The sequence below is a fragment of the Ciconia boyciana genome, chromosome 5, assembly GCF_034638445.1.
Source record: "Ciconia boyciana chromosome 5, ASM3463844v1, whole genome shotgun sequence".
NCBI lineage: Eukaryota > Metazoa > Chordata > Aves > Ciconiiformes > Ciconiidae > Ciconia > Ciconia boyciana.
The window spans coordinates 36,455,909-36,474,181 of record NC_132938.1 but is presented as its reverse complement, the minus strand read 5'-3'; the positions used below and the strand labels follow the sequence as shown (position 1 = coordinate 36,474,181).

Here is an 18,273-nt window from a genome sequence, read left to right as displayed (position 1 = left end):
CCTAAATCCAAAGTGACGATCTTTAAAATACCTATTTTACATATACCCACATTCCTAAGCATCTATATATCTTTCAACAGCAAAGTTCCCAGTTACCTAAAATTCTCCTGCTGGACCAAGCAAGCTGTGTTTCACCTTGATGAACCCACTTCGGTGACAGCTGTCATGTATCAACCTTGCGTCGCAGGCACAAACATCCATAAGTTGTTCTCAGGTTATTTTCACTCTTCATAAAAACTGTGGAAGATGGTGTTACTCCACCACATTTTATTTTTTAAAAAAACACTGTACTGATGGTCACTAAAACATCTGCCACAGATACTGAAAAGCTGGATTAAATTTCCAGAAGGATTTACAGTCACATCTCCCACTTCGCTGACACAGAATACTAAGCATCAAGCTACTGTCTGGTCTTTTGAGGACACTGGCCCACCTTTCATAGAGTAATTACAGACTTCATGTGGCTCACAGAGCAAGAGCCTGACTCTCTCTCTTTAGCTTAATAAAGAGAATTTACCTAGGAGAAAGAAAAATTTGAGTGACTGCCTCTCCTCCAGTTACTCTGAAATATTAACACCCCAACAATATACTCTGGAATATTAACACCTTCCGACAGTTGGCCATGGATGAGACTGTGCCCCCTTCTCAAGGGAGAACTGCCATCCGTAGGCTCTGAGGCCATGCATGCTCCTGTGCACAGCTGCCCCTCTCAGTCTCAAGCTAGCTGGTCCATGCAAAGCAAAAGAAATTCCCGAAAGAAACACAAGTCCCAGTTCCCTCCTTTAACTTCACAAAGATTTACGTTACAGAGCACACAGGGCCTAATGCCATTCTGCTCTTTCTTAAACCATCAGATTACGGCCAGGCCAGCTTTACACCTCCGCACTCTGTATTGAGTTCCTATTCCAATTACCATGACTAAATCCACAAAGGAATGTAGGCTTCTTAATTAACACAATGGTGTTCAGCCAATTTCCTAAGCTGCCAATTTAGTAAAGAAAAAATAAGGGATCTATATGAAAAACAGTCCTTAGCTTTACCAATCAAGTAATTTTAACATTTTCTGCTACTCGTAGCGTAGAGGGTAGGGGACAGCAGACCTACCACAACTTGAAGCTTTCAGGCACTGAACCCCAGGGTGAAGGGAATGATACTTGTCACCTCAACTGAGTACAAAACCTCTCACTGGAAGTCAAGTAACAGGTAAAAGGAGTGTAGAGAACCATCTTTCCTTAAATGTTCCTTTAGTCAGTTTATCCACTCTGCTACTATAATCCACTTAACTGAAAACACAACCTAAAGACATAAGCAACTGTGCAAAGCTTTGAAGGCTTCCAGCTATGGGTAGATACACTTCAGCATTTTAGAATACAAGCTAATACTGGCAGAGTCTGATATTTTTCTGATATCTTATTTTTTTCAAGAGACTGATCTCAAAGGCAATATCTGGTTTTCACCAAGACCCAATATTTGCATTTGGGTTTCCCACCTCTAATTGCAACATAAGATATTAACATCATAAAAACAGCTAAAGTCAGCCAAAGCTCATTGAGATACAATTGCTTCGGCAAACTCTCAGTTTGCTGCTCACAGTTTCACACAATCGTGACAGTTATCAGTCCTTCAGGCTGCAAAGAAGGTAGTTATTTCAAGAGCTCAGGTACATGCCGCCAGTGGACTCAAGCCATTTGCAGCTACACTGTCTCCACCTTTGCCCACCTTCATGTTGCTTATTGGTGAGAAAAGGTGCTGCCAAAATGCCTGAGCCTACTAAGCCAGCTCCTGCTCCCAAGAAGAACTCCAAGAATGCTGTAACCAAAACCTGACAGAAGGGCTACAAGCAGTGTAAGAATAGGAGAAAGGAGAGTTACTGCATCCATCAGTACAAGGTGCTGAAGCAGATCCATCATGAAACCGGTACCCTAATCAAGGCCATGGGCGTCATGAATGTCCTTGTCAATGACATTACTGAATGTATCACTGGAAAAGCATGTCATCTGGCACATCACAAGGAATGCTTGACCATCAGTTCCTGAGAGGTGGAGTCTGCCACACACTGGGAGCTGCCCAGAGAGCTGGCCAAGCGTGCCATGCCCGAGGGCACCAAGGCTATCAGGCAAATACAGCAGCTCCAAGACCTAAAGTGTGCTTTTGCCCAAGGACTTGGGGGTACTGGTGGATGAAAAACTGGACATGAGCCGACAATGTGCACTTGCAGCCCAGAAAGCCAACCATATCCTGGGCTCCATCAAAAGAAGCGTGGCCAGCAGGTTGAGGGAGGTGATTCTGCCCCTCTGTTCTGGTGAGACTCCAGCTAGAATACTGTGTCCAGCTCTGGAGCCCTCAGTACAGGAAAGACATGGACCTGTTGGAGCAGGTCCAGAGGAGGGCCACAAAAATGATCAGAGGGATGGAACACCTCTCCTATGAAGAAAGGCTGAGAGAGGTGGGGTTGTTTAGCCTGGAGAAGGCTCTGGGGAGACCTGATTGCGGCCTTCCAGTACTTAAAGGGGGCTTATAAGAAAGACAGGGACGGACTTTTTAGCAGGGCCTGTTGCAATAGGACAAGGGGTAATGGTTTTAAACTAAAAGGGGGTAGATTCAGACTAGATACAAGGAAGAAATTTTTTACCATGAGGGTGGTGAAACACTGGAACAGGTTTCCCAGAGAGGTGGTAGATGCCCCATCCCTGGAAACATTCAAGGTCAGGGTGGAGAGGGCCCTGAGCAACCTGATCTAGTTGAAGATGTCCCTGCTCATTGCAGGGGGTGACCTTTAAAGGTCCCTTCCAACCCAAACCATTCTATTATTCTAGGATTCTATCTGCACCACATTCTGGCAGAACTTGAAGTCAAGTTGAACGCTCCTTATGACCACCATTTTACCCCAAACCACATGTGCTTTTACCCCAAACCACACGTGCTTATGCTTTCACACAAGTTGTTTCTATAGACTGATTCTGAAGGGATTTTTGATGGGATAGCAGTGACAGGATGGTTATTCATGAAGGGTGTGAAAAGAGATCTGGCTACAAACCAAGCCATGTCAGCTTGTAGGAAGTCACAAACTATTCTGACTTTGGCCAATATCAGAAGGAGCAGACTGAATTTGAGTCAGTTCTGCTATGATTCCTCATATCATCAGAGAGAAAGGATCTCCATGTCATCTTGTTCATCTGCTTCATAACAGCAAAATCAACAGTAAGTGTATCATTCCTGACAGACATTTGATGAGCCTGTTTCAGAAGGCATCCAGCAAGAAAGATATCCCAACTTCTTTAGACACTCCAGTACTTGGTTATCCTTGGCATTAATTTTTTTTCCTAGCTCTAACCAAAGTGTCCTTTCCTGTAATTTAAGCCTGAAATGTAGCAGTTCAGGTGAATTAGATATACAGAATCAAGCTCAGGACCAGAGCTGCCCAACTGCCAGCCTACACCTTCTTTATATTGCATTGCATACAGACAGCACAGCAAGTTTGAGGGCCTGCAGAGTAGCCATAGATATCAGTGAGGCTTAGCCAATAGATAACACTAAAGGAAGTAATATGACTCAAAGAAAATACTATGTTACATTGGGACTCAGCTCAAAATCTCTTACAGAGTTAGAAATCACCTTATGCAAGAGTAGAGCTGAATCACTGCTTTCTTTAAAGGTGCCATGGACCCCCCCCTCTATAATCAGCTCAGTGGGCACAGTAAAGCCATTTCTCACCCTTCCACTTCTAATAAGCTAGAACTGGCCTGTCAAGCTTGTGGCTTCATGCTATTGGCAGGCACAAACTTAATCTATGAAGTTAGGCCTACACAATAAAGACAATAGATAAATTATACACAGCATGAACTATGATTCCTGCAGAGAAGTTCAAAAGCTCTAGGGCTGCAAGAGCCAAAATGGAAAACCCAGGGCATCAGAGCGTGATCAGTATCAATGTACACCTTAGCTAGAAACATCAAGGCTCTCAAGGCTTTATGAAATTGAGCATGACCCCAAAAATAGGCTTTAACATGTACCAAATTGTTGGTGATTCCCAGAGACGCAGGCAGTAGCTGCCTCATGTTTTCTTCCCTGCTCACACATCAGTAGATAAATGTAAGGACTCAACATGTAAGTTCACCTGCGATTGGTCAAAGCAATATCATCACTGGCTGTATACAGCTGGATGCTATTACATAGCAGCACGCTCATACTGTCTTGAAAGGCCAAAGCTACAGCATCTTGTTAACTGCATATACTTGGCTCAGAATTGTACAAGAAAGTTTCATGCTCTGGAGAACTTGCAACTGATTTTTTGGATTTGAAAATCTTGACACCCCAATTGCAGTATTATTGAAACTGATGCTTTCCAGACAATCCAAATACAGACTGTTGTAACTTTGAGGACAGATAAGTTACATAAGTATGTTAAAGAAAGGGAATGATATAGCAGCAGAAAGCTGCTAAACAATGTTTCCTTTTTTGGTGATGGCAAATCACGTATGCAATCTCCTCTTCTGCAGTATGATGTATCATGATTAATAGCAAGACCCTAAAGCAGAAAACGGATCCCTTCCTGTTCAAATCTCTTTATTCCTGAAGATCATAATTTCCTCAGAGATTTGACAGTTCCTCACACTAGTACCTGGGAGGGAAAAAGGACTTGGCTTCTAGGAAGTTCTTCAGCTTCAGCTTCCAAAGGTGAACTTATAGCACAATGCCAACATCCCCCGGTGGATACTCTACACCCAAATTATCCACAGCCCACCAGGAGGATGGTGCAGGAATTCAGTGCTGAGCTTTGGTTTGTTTTGCCTTCTTGTTAACAGACACACATTAGTACATAGTCATTTATCATGTATTGCCTCAGCTAAGTGAAAATGAGAGCTCTTTTACAGTTTTTGTTTGCTATTTGTGTTCTCTATAGTACCATTAATTACAGAACAAGCTATTAGTTTAAAGCACTTGTTTGAGCTATATTCGTGCTTTTCCTCGCTGGGGAAAGATAAGCTGATGTTTGCTGTGTTTAAGGCAACACAGGATGTTACAGCTGTATTGCCAGTTAATTGCTCTATGTTGACTTATTTGCAGGCCAGAACTAATTTTTCAGCTAACAGAACCAGAGCCTCGTTTAAGTGGCAAGTACAGTGACGACAAGACAGAAGTTGTCATAGGTGACATTACTTAAAGGATTTTTAGCAATTTCCTAATTCTCCTCCATCAGTACACTTTCATTGCTCATCAGTGAACATCATTAATTAATAAAGAATGCAAAACTGCAGCCATATTTTCCACCAAAGGTTTTCTCCCTGCATAGAAAAATTCTTCCACAAGTAAGACAGTCTATAGACACAATTCTAAAATAACACTTCCTTGCTATCTCCCATTTTGGTAGCTGGTATGACACAAGACGAAGGGCTACACATACTTTTCAAGAGATGCAGTGTATACTTATGAAAATCAGGCCTTTTAAGAAATCCCAATTCATATAATAAAGGCCAGTGCCAACTAGGAAGGTGGAGAGAAAGGTCCTCAAAAATATTCTCAAATGGCAACAAACTGACAGCTGGAACAATACAACTGTATGTATTTTGCACATTGGGTAAAGGAAGCAGCACCTGTGTCCATACCATGGCAGTTGAAGTTATACAGAAGGCTTGAAGAGCAGAAATGAAAACATCACAGTCACATTCAAGCAGATCTTAAAATACTTGAGAACTGGAAGTCAAAGGTAATATAATTTGAAGTAGGTATTCTATGTGGTATCCCTGAAGTTTTACACTTATTAGGTAATTTCCTCTCTTTGAAAAATAAACATTTTTCAGGTGGATTTCCCTTCCTAGAAATTGTTTACTTCCCCAGAACTTTAACATCCTCTGTTTTTCAAAGTCATCCACCTATTAATAATAAAAGCTCAAAAGACCCTTTTCTGCCTCAGGGCTTTTAAATTTTTCATCAGCTTGGTCCTGTTCAAAAGAGAAATTCTCAATTCTAACCCTTAGACAAAGATCACTACAAGCAACAATGGACTAATGAACATTTGCACTTAAGAAAACTAAAGGATGAAGTCAGGGACTTAAAGTATCCTCTGCTTCTAAAATGGCTTGAAAGCTTTACATATATGGAAAAACAAAATTGAGAAGTTGAAAGGTAAATTTTCTCTGCTAAATTTATACCGGACAGTTAATCACCCCAGTTTTCTATCTTACCTCCTGAAAAAGAACGTAGAGATTTAAAAAGTTGTCAAATTACAGTGTTGTACATAAAAACATCAGAAATAGACATATTAGACATATTTTAGCAGAAGTTTAATTATTACAAATTTAGTGGCCAAAACACATGAAGCTCCTTGCATTGCCTTCTGCTACGAACCCACTGACTTGCAATTTAAGCTCATGCACATTTGACTCCTACAGCAATTAAACAAATTGCTCATAAGGAAAAACATTAGAAAAGCATTTAATGTTAATTTTTTAGCCTTTGCATTCTGACCATCAGGCTGAAAAGAAATGACACATGATCGACAGTTATCTGAAGACTAGAGTTTGAAACCAGAATACAACAATAGAGGGGGGGAAATCACTAATAGTTTTATGTAGTATCTGTACAGCTTTTTGTTATTTATAACAAAATCAGCTTACGATAGACTGGTGTCATGAACTAGAAACATGTGAGTCATTATCCAAGGCTAAACTGTCCTTGAGTACTTCATTTTTATAGTACTTTTAAAAATAGAAATAGCATTGAAATATAGCGAAACAAAACTCTATGCTAACAACTGTTATGTAATCCATACCTAAAGAAGTCAACATACGAAAGCCTTTTATGATACAATATTGAAATATTGCTGCCTTTTTAATGACAACACAGTATCTCTATTTCCTGATTCATCCTCTTCATGAAACTAAGGTGATCCCTTACCTTGATTTAGATGGTGACAATTCAAACTTTCAGGTGTGTCTGATACAGACAGCACAGAAAGTTAAGCATGATAAAACACCAAAACCACACTGACTTCAATTTTCAAGTCTGGTTAGCATTTGTAGGATCCCAGCTTGAAATGCACAGCATAACTTGAAAGTAACTTCTGATGTTCGTCAAGTTTTAGGAGGCAGAACTAATTATGTATCTACCAGGACATCAAAAAAATACGATAAAATGGGTGTATATACACATGTAAAGCCATTTCCAGTAATAAATATACTGTAAATAAGGTTAGCAGATTCATTCAGATGGTGCCAACCTTTTCAGCACAGATCTTACTAATGACAGTAAGACTTAAATGACGATGTGAATTAAAAAAAAAATCATTATTTCAAGTGACAGAAATAGACACAAGTGCAACACTTTCTCATCTTTTATTTAAATCTTTCCAGTATTCTCCAAAAGGCATTTAATAGGCATTTTGGGCTGAACCTAAAGCTAGAATACTAAAAAGCTGGATACTAAGGCCTTTTAAGTGGCATTTTAAAAGCACACAGATTTCCTGTAACTATTTTTGATGAATTCAGGGAGGACTTCTGTCATTGCCTTCAAAGGGAGAATACAGACCAAAAAGAGCTTCTGGAAATACCACAGTCTATAATATTTTCATTTGTAAGCTTAATTTTGCTAAACTTACCTCTGCCCTCTTCAAACAAACATTTAAATAAATTCTAAGTTCCTTGTTTAGAACGTGTCTTTGGAAAGAATACTATATACACCCAGGTCTGAGGTAAGTCACGGAAGAACAACTACCTTGAAGTCATGACCTTGCTTTTAAAAGTCTGATTCAGACTAGATTCTTACAAGCCTGAACTTGAATCTTAATTTCAGCACTTGCAGCAGGAGATACAAACGTAGGATTATGAGAAACAGGAAATGAAATTTCACAGTTTTGCAAATCTAAGGGTGCAAGTTTTACAATTGTATACTGTACCCACCAAAAGGGGGTTGGGGACTCAGAGTATAGTTCCAAACTTAGCCCTGAAAAAGTTCATTAACAAAACTATTTACTTTTGGGCACTGAAGGCCTAAAAATCCTGTTAGCTCTTTAAAAAAGTCCTCAGTAAAAACTATCCACATGTCAACACTAGAGAAAATAAGTCCAGTAACAAAAGGAGTGGCTTCTTCTATGAAGATTTAATTTACATATGATGTAAATAGAATGTTTTTATAATTTTAGGTATTGAATGTGAAACTTTCACAGCATTATCTGCAATTAGTTCAGAAAAACCACACTTTTAATGAACACAGAGAAGCTGTTTCTAAACATACTGGAAGATAAAGTCCATAGAAGTCTAACTAAAATACTGAAGATGACAGTAGAGTTACATAGATTTCTGAGAGGACTACACACAAGAAAGCTTGCAATATAATTATTCTTTTAAGCCATGTTTGAACTCAAGCCACCTTCAAACTTCCAGCTCAGCTGGTAATTTGAAAACCGAGTACATGCACTGAGAAATGGACACCTTCCATAAAGAATTCGCAGTCCTAATACACAGGTGTATATAACGCAAAACACACAAGATATCCCACTAACATTCTAACACAATTTGCCCCAGTTAAAATAATTCGATACAAAACCAATGGAATTAGACAGGAATTAGAATGGAGAATTGTCAGCAAAAATACAGACATAGCAGAAGGAGCAGATAGCTCAGAGCGTAAAGAGCTGTTTCATAGATGGTTTGGGGTACTGACTTCAGAATCAGTGAACGAAATTCGTCTTTTACAATGGCCAGCTAAAGTGAGCACCACAACAACTTCTATCAACTGTTACACTTGCCTCCAAACTACCTACTGCCTGACGCCTATCCTCAGAATTGCAGTACTCCGTTGCTGGTGTAGGACAGCTAGAGAGAACCCCATTTCCATAATGGATATTCACATAAGTATCTATTTGAAAACACAGGCCAAACTCCTAATGCTTCACCGAAAGTGCTAACAGCCAAGACATGACCATTTGGGTCTCCCAACAATAAAATGCAACATAAAGAATAAAACCACAGAAGGGGATCAATTTGTTTTCAAATCTGCAAATTGGGATTGGAATTCTTAAGTGTACATATGAAGACTAAAAAACAATTAAAAAAAAAATCTGTGGGATGCCCTGGCACACTCTGTGTAGGTTAGAAATTTGACTAGAATACAAATATAATGACTTATTTTTTAATAACAGAAAAGACCTTGGATACTCAAGCATGTTAATTCCTCAAGGACCTGGCTCATTTTTGCTCACACCTGCTTCCCCTTTGCTCTGCTAAGCAGTATGTTGTAGCTTTACCTGAGAGGACTGACTGACTTCTTCATAGCATTTTTGAAGTCTGAGTTGTTTTTGTTTTTTTTTTGTCCCCCATCAGGAATGCTATTTTTTAGGCCTCTTTCATCACACAATTTAACTACAGTATCTGGGCCCACAGTTTTAGATAATGCTTTCTCATCTATGCAAAATGCACCCCATGAGACCAGTCTAGTTTTTTGCTTTGAAGCCATCGTACCTGTACCTGCCCCAGAACAGTGGGCACATACAGCTGGCTCCTTGTCTTCTCACTGCAGCAATTATATCTTTCTCCTCTTCCCTTGCAAGCACTTTCATAATTCTCTTCCTGTCTCCTCTTGCAACTCCCAAAACACTCATCACAACTTTGGACAATATCTGCTCAGATTTTCCCACATACATTTCATCCATTCATAAGCAGCAGCAGCCTTTTATCATAAGAACACTTCCCAAATTTATCTACAAAGCTACTATTTGCTTGTTCCTCAAACTCCTTTTAAATTTTCATTTCTGCTATAGGAAATCAGGAAACCACTGGCATCATGGTCAAGTAGCCAAAGCCACCTGTTAATAAACTTGCTCTTCAGTTTACCTTTGCAATCAAGTGTGTTCCATCTTTTATGTTCAGCACCTATTGCAAAGAGAACTTGACCCCAATCCTTTCTTTGTATGGTGATGATCTAATATTGATAGAAACAATTACTTAAACACAAGAATTTCCTTTTGAATATTAACTCAGATGACAGTCTTTTTACTTGTTCACTAGGACGTAATTCATCTGCCCTTTCTCTTCTGATGGCTAATGATACAGAGAGTGAATGCCAGAACCAAAAGTGGAACGCATCTACATAGAAATAGTGTAACACCTATTTGCTGTTGTACTTTTTGTAGCTCTTTCTTAGTCAAACTGACATGTTTATTTTCATTTGTGGTTTTTAGCTAAGCAATGACTGATTTTAGAAAATTATGTTTGATAATTACACCACTAAATATTACAAAAAGTAAACAAATTCACAGTTGGATTAATTTAGCATAACATCTCTGCAATTATTTTTGCCTTGCTCATAAGAAAACTATTGCCTCAAGCTGGAAGGCATCCTCCTAATGCTTCGCTACAGTATGTGTTATCTAGAACAGATGCAGACTTCCAAACAATTTTTTGTAGAGTTTGCAGTCCTGACAATAAAGCGTGTCCTGAATCTGGCCTTTGCCCAAGACCATAAATCAGTCATCTGTGAATCAAATGCCACTGGCAAAAGCATGTGAATGTGTGAATCTACAGCTATGCAAATAAGGAATTAAAAACCTCTCTCTTGTATTTGTTTAAAAGTAGAATGATAATCTGCAAGGCTCAGAATACATGATCTATACCTGTAAAGTGACCCTTATAGAAGAGGTCTGTTAAAAGACTTGAATTTGCTTGATTATCTGCATGTATGTCAAAACAAAGTCTTTGGTTTGGTCTTTATTCTACTGTCAAACCTGTCAGCGTCTCACTTAGCTCTCATACAGTAGCACTTTATTTGATTAGCCTCTTTTATATTTTACTTATTCAAAGTAAACCATTTGATTGCATCAGTCACACTGAAATTATTATTTCCTTGAGATTCCTAACAAATACAGATTTCTCCAAAAGAAAAACAGTGCAATTACCATGAATTTGATTATCTGAGAGAATGTCACTGCTTAGAGTTCCCTGCTCATTAGAAATTCACTAGAAATTAAATTAAATAAAAATTGTGCTAGCAACTGCTGGCTTCTGTCAGAATTTGCTTATTAAAATGTGTAAAATGCATAACTGGCTAGAAGGAGCAGTGTCATGTACATGATCAATATATGACTTAAATGATACATACTGAGTGTTTTCCAATGGCATCCCTTTGGGTTGCTACTGCTTGCTTGTCTCTAAAATGCTTACTATTAGTAGGAAAAAAATACAGCGTTGATGCCTAAATCAGACAATAGCTCCTTAAGATTTTAAGAGGTGTAAAGCACAAACCACACAGAAGTCAGTAGTGTGACCTCTATGTTCAAAAGGGAATTATTTATTATATACTTCATCTAGGCCAATTACTACAGTTTAGGGTTGCCTTAAAAGCTACAGTCTTTTTGAAATTCAAAACTTCCATAGATGTCTCATGATGTTTAAAAACAGCAGCTGAAATACCAAGCCAAAGCTGGGGCCATCTAATCCATTAACCCACCCTTTATGACGGCCCATACTGGCTGCTTCATCAGAAAGAGCAAGACATTCTGTGCTAAAGATTTACTAAATAACCTTCCTAAAATACAATTCTTTGTAATTCTCACCAATCAATAATCACCTCATACCAATTATTTATTCATCCTTATTTATCATAGTTCAAGGAACTACAAAAGCTCTCATTATCTGCGTACCAGAATAGAGAATTTGAGGTTCTCGAACATGAAATTCAGTGAGAAACAGGCATTTAGTACCTTACAAAGGTCATTTTGCACCCGCTTGAAAACTTGGTGCCAACAATATCTTGACTTCAGATTATGTTTATGTTTACAAAAGAGGAAATATTTTTGGTTTTATAATCATGTCTAATTTTTTTAATATTAGCAGAAAAAGAACATTCAAAGACAGACAACATTCAAGCATCCAATTTAACTGTCTACCCCACACTTTTTCTATTGCCCTGAATCACTACTTTTCCCTTTTGGTCACTTAAAATAGTGAAAATACTGTTCATATGAACAGAGACCTCTGTAATAACGTGTGTAATTTCTAGTTCATGCAATTTTCAGACATCAGAATTGATCCAGATAACTGAATCACGGACAGCCTCTCATTTGCCCCCCTCTCATTTGCTAAAACTAAACTTTGGCAAAGTATTAGCTTTTAGGAAGTCAGTTCTACTGGATATCTTTGTTCTAGTCAGATTCAAAACAGTTTATGAGATTAGCTGTAAACAGCCATGAGACATTTTGTTTATATTTGCATTTTATTCCAATCAAAAGACCAAAAGCAGTCTTAATCCTAACTGTTATGAACTGAAATTTGTACTTTTACAGGTTTTGTGGTATAGTCTGCTCTGCTTCTGCACTAAATCTCATTAATCATAGTAAAAATATAAATCTGACCACTCTGCTTTTATAACTCATTCTGACTTTTCTACATATGATAAACTTAAGTACTAACATCTCTTCTCAATTTACATTTCAGAAATCCCTATTTCTATTCTTTTATTGGTATTCCTTATTGCTAGATCTAGAGACAGGTCACCATATTTCACCAAAAACACCCATCAGATCTCTATAATTAGCTAATTTGTCTTCCACGTTCTTACCTCAGGTACAAATGTTTATAACTTGTTGGCATAGAAAAACTTGTTGCATCTTCTGCACCTTCATCACTTACTACTGACATGATGTTTAAGTAATACCTATGCCTTTTTGCAAGGTGGCAGGTTGTGCTTTCTGTGGCTTCACAGACTTGTGCCTATCCCACTGAGAAATATGTGGCTTTATTAAACGTGATAATACTCAAGGTACACTGTGGTGATGAAGCTTTACATTCAAGGCTACAGTTAATGAGTCCTCAGACAACATGCCAAAAAGAACACTCTATGGCTGTCCTGCTCTTGACACAGTCCCTACCCCTTCTCATCATGGGCTACACCATCCAACCCTAAGCCTCTTAGGAAGCATTACAACTACCCTTCAGTCTTGCTGCAGTTGAACTGGGACTTCACCTATTGATGCTGCTCAAAAAAAAAAAAAAATTCAGTTACTGATTCCATTTCCTATGGGTTTCCTCATGCATCCCTGACTTTTCTTTTGGGTCCTGAAGAAGCAAAAGAGTAAAACCACTATGCTTGTGGACAAATTTAACTAATCAGCAACTGCGACTAAACTAGGGATAGCTTTAGTTACCCATCAAACAGTTCAGTTGTACACTGCTTCGATACTTGTACATAAAATGCAAGACAAGTGCCCTAAAAGTAAGTAAAGCTTTCATTATTTTATGCTTCAGCATTATTTAACAGCTGTTTTCTGAATAGGCTAATGAAAAAGTTTACTGTGTAGTTTAATCATAGTAAAGATTGAGAGGAAGAAGGGTTGCTTTTCCTGCCATCATATTTTTTTCCCCTCATCCTTTGAGGCTTGGGATCTTCAGCATCAACTCTTAAAAAAGTGTACTGTTACTCAGGTTACTTAAGAACAGAGAACCACATCTGTGCTATTCAACCCCCTGATGGTGGCTGGTGAGGTTTTTAAGGGTGGATGAATCAGAACACTATCTTTATTCAGTACAGAAAGATGAAAAAAATCAATCTGTTTAGGAAAAGAAGTTAGAAATAACAGAAGAAAAGGCTCCGTCTTTGGAATTTCCTGCTCTACAGCAGCATTAGCTATGATGTAGCACTGTTATGGAACAATACATCTGAACAGAAAAATACATTTCATGCTTCAAAAAAACTGAAAGCAGGAGTAGATCTAGAGTGTGGTCATCCAGCATGCCTTTACTCAAAGATAGATGCTGCCCTTTTAAGTATTTACTTCTCTCCCTTCTCCCTCCCATACATGAAGTTTTCCATTACATCAGTGCCTTTGAAAGTCTTTTTAGCTTTTGTTTTAGCCCTAGAATGTTAAGAAGCTTCATAATTTCACAAAGGTCAGCTTTTGTTAAAACACTTTCGTGAAAAGACGCCACACTATTTGAAGCAAAATGAACCCCGACCGAGTATCTATGGTACAGTCATCTCTCAAATAGGAAGCTATACACTACCTCCAACAGCAAAGAAAGAAAATACCAGCTGGCAATGAGTAACATGCTTAATGCAATACTGAAATAATGAAATGGGAAAGGATCAATATCAGAGTAGTAGGACGCAATACCAAAGTATACATTTGTAAAATTCTAGTTTACAAACAAGCAGGAGTTGTCAACTTTTATTTCCATGTTTGTGCAGACAGCCTCACTGGAGCAGAAATATTGTTCCAAGGTCACATCTGATGCAATTTGCCCGCTCCAGATGCACCCTCATCATTGATGTACTATATTCAATACCTGATCCTTCCAATACAGGAGTGACATTCGGCTGTTCCACAGTGTAACATGATACAAAGTACCCTAATTCAGTATCTGAGTGTTTTCCCTGGGCACATGCCATCTGTATTGTTACTCACAGGTTGGTCATACATGTAAATATACAGAGAATAGTCCATAGGCTGAGGGTAGATAACACATTCCCACACTAGCTCTCTCATAAGGTTATTGTGCCTCACAGACCGCATGGTTGTTTGATGCTTATCACTGTTTGCTCAAAGCTGATTATTTTAAACAAACAACATACAAAAAACTGTTACACCACTTGATTCTACCTTCTTTGGTCATCCTGTTCTCTCATTTATATAACTCTTTGTACCTGCTATTATGATACTGCATTTTAGGATTCATCTGCCTGCTTTTGCTTTGTTGGTGTCCTGTTTATGAGAACAACACATGGGCCCAGAGTCACATTCAAAGGTTATCTGTCTAAAAAAATGTTTAAAGTGACTGTAATGTTAAAGGATGACAGCTGATGTTATTTACATCACTGCTGACCAAGAGAGCCTGACTTTGCATAACCTACAGACTTTCAAACCATGTATAATAATCTCTTGCATAGAAACCGTGGCTCCACTGAAACCTGAAAAACTTCTATACTTCAACTGGAAATTGATATGACCCTTTCCAACACAAAAATACCCAATTTGTCCTGTGTCATATTATTGTCAAGGTCTTCTTGTAAACCTTCTGTTTATAAGTACACTTTGGTTCATCATGAGCTGAAAGAATGTCCCTTCATCCTCCCCCTTCATGCCCATTTGATTTCTACACCAGTGACCCAATTCTATGCCTTTATACCTTACATGATGTGGAATTAATTCATATTGGATACACTCTTCACTTAGTTGCTGTTTCTTACCTCCAACTCATTTAAATTCTTCCTCCACACCAGATTCTATTGCAGCACCTCCGTGGCCATTACTGACAGTCACCGATTTGATTTACAAATAGCTCTGAGAGGGGATCAGATGTTGCCAAAGAGACAGTGAGGAAACAGAGGGAAGCTAGGAATTGATATGAGAAAAAAGACAAAGGGACAAAAGCAGAATGGAAAGAGCACGGACTATTGCTTTAAATAATAGAGACTAATAAGATGCATGTATCGGCACCTAATGGGAGCACTGTTTAGTGATTAGTCATAGCTAGTCTTCACTTGTTTTCTTACAACATAAATTCTTCATAGTGAGATTATGTCCACCTTGAACTGCAAGGTCCTTCACTTCTTGCATACTGCTATATCCATATTTCCTATTGTTATAACAAAAGCTCTCTATCTCTTTGTTAAAGGCTTACAAACACCTTAAAGGAAATACCAGCTCTGCTTGTTTATCATTTTCATCATAATTAGACTCAATCATAAATATTAATGTAGTACCACACTATAAATGCGCATTCCACTTTATAGAACATAGATGAAAGCTGTTCTCTAAACAACTTACTGTGTGACCCCTACACAGAGGTATAGAAAAAGAAGTTGGGGTGTGCATTCACCGAATAACAAAATCCTGGAATGATTCAAGTAAGATGGAGCTTTCCTAATAGAGAAAATGCATAGTAGCAATCCATTTATATATTGCTGTTTCCAAATGCAATGTCTCATTTGGGGGATAGTTGCTGAACATGCTTGTTCAAATACCAATGTGTTATTTCTGTATATATCCTGCAAAGGAATTTGCCTCCTAATTACAGAGCACTGGTTACTAATTTAACTATAAAGATACCAGACCTCAAATTCTTGATTTCATGCCCACTCAACTATCCAAACAAATGGCTCATCTCAGTGTGATTTAAATCCACATAATTATTAAATAAGAGTTAAGACCAAAATATCATTTCATTTTCTATAGATGCAAGGTGAATCAGAATGTTTGGTTCAGTTGTCAGAATAATTTAATGCATTTCAGTATTAGCTAATTCAGAAATTGTATTAGTGAGAATACAGTTGGTAGTTCATAAAATGCTACTTTTAATACAAACGTTATCTGTACTGAGGGGTTGCAGTTTTATTGACCTAGGTCTAACGACAGTTTTCATCTCTAAAGCAGATGTGCTGTGATTAATAACTATTCAGAACAATTCATTTTGCACTGGAAGTCTACAGCATTAACATATAGTCCCAGTTAGAAGACCTCTCCCATTTCCATTATTCCCTTACATTTGTCTTCATGTTTTTATTTTCTCTACCTTCTCTAGCCTCTCTCAGAATCACTGAGATTGTTCAATAAAAGTTTAACCGTCTTGTGCTATTAATGTGCTTGTGCTCCGTGTGGAGTGCTGGTTTCCTTCCTTTTATTGAACGCCAAACGGAGGGACACAATGGGTGTGTTGTGCTCCGTCTAGCACGGTATGTGCGATATCTTTAAAAAGGAGGTGTGAGCTGGCTGTAATACCACTACTCTTAACAGTACAAGTACCACAAACTAATCAACCACAGCACTGGGGCATGCAGGCCACTGAAAGGTGGTGAAAAAGCTGCTTTTTATTATGACCTACATACTGCACAGCAGCAGTTGGACAATTTAAATCTAGTTACATCGAGGCTGAACACAATGCATGAATTCCACTAACGATGAACTCGATGCAAGGCTTTTCAAATATGCTCGCGAGTTCTACCATGTTTTATTCCACCCATGCTATCCTGACGGTAAAAAGCACAATGAAAAACAAAAAAAGTCCTTTCCTTTTAGCAGAAAACGCAAGCATAAAATTTTATCAACTATTGGAAACATCCTTCTGAATCAGCAACCATATGGAACGTCACACTGAACATGCAATCAGACCAATTAATTCAGCAACCGCTCTAAACAAGCCACTGGCCAAAGTCAACCTTGAAATGCAAAGATACCTAAAGAAGCTTATTTCTTGCATGAAGTTTTGCTCGGTTCCCTGTTACAGAAATCGAAAGAGTCCGTGCAAAGGCATACCTCTCTCACGCAAGCCGAGATGCGCAGCAGCTTCCTTTTGTGGAAGAGTCCAGAGGCAGAAGCTCCTAAGCCAATCTGCTCCTAAGCAGCCCCTGAGCCTGGGAAGGGGCTTCTGCCCGCCCGCAGCAGGGAGCCCAGCTGACCGGCACACCTGCTTCGGCAGCAGCGCCTGCTTCCTGGAGGCAGCAGCCCACAGGAGCGGCAGAAGGAAGGGCAACACCCTTCTCCTGGATCACTGGCTCTCACTCGGGGTAGCTAGCGAGCTGCTGAGATAACACTGCAGAGGAACCTTGCCTTTACAAGACAAAACCCCGCTCCGCTGCCTGACAGCAGATATGCAGCATTATCACCCTGCATTCCACCTCCTCCGACCAGCTAGCAGGAACGGCAGGCACCGGCTTGTCAAAATGGCAGCTCGGAAGCACGCTCAGCCCCTGTAATTACTCACTAATACGCCCGTTTCTTCTGTTTCCTCCGACGAGGTTTCTGTGTGTTCCCCGGCAAAGCGCGGCATAGCATGCCACATTGTTTTCCCCAAGCAAAATGGCTGGTCCCCTCAGCACTGCCGCAGACCGCTCATTGGGCTCCCCCGGCTTTCCGGAGCCATGGCAACAGCCAACAGCCGGCCTGCCCCGCCGCCGCGCCGGCTCCGCCGCCCGCGCTCCGCCGCCCGCGCCCCGCGCTACCTGCGCCCGCGGAAGGAGCGGGCACCGTCCTCGGCTGCCCTTACCGCGCCCGCGGTTCGGGTGGCAGAGCGGGTCTTGAGCACCGCTAAGAGGCCGTCGCGGCGACGGGGGCCCCGGCCGAGAGGTTGCGAATTACCACACCGACGGCTGCGGTAACGCGCGTTCGGTGCGCTCAACTTAAGCGTAAAAATGGTTTGACAGGGCGCAGTATAGGCACTCCTATACTGCAGATGGGTAAATAATCATCTTTGTTGAGGAAACGGGGATAACCGTCGTGCAACAGTCAGCTAGTTTTCCCACAATAAAGCCCAAACGCCCACTCGTTTACAAAAAGCTAACCCCTGA

General features: G+C 39.6%; 1 pseudogene; it reads left to right on the top strand.

Annotated features, from left to right (window-relative positions):
- The first annotated feature begins 1,757 nt into the window (after positions 1-1,757).
- LOC140652107 (histone H2B 3-like) lies at positions 1,758-2,183 on the top strand (annotated as a pseudogene).
- Positions 2,184-18,273: the final 16,090 nt, after the last annotated feature.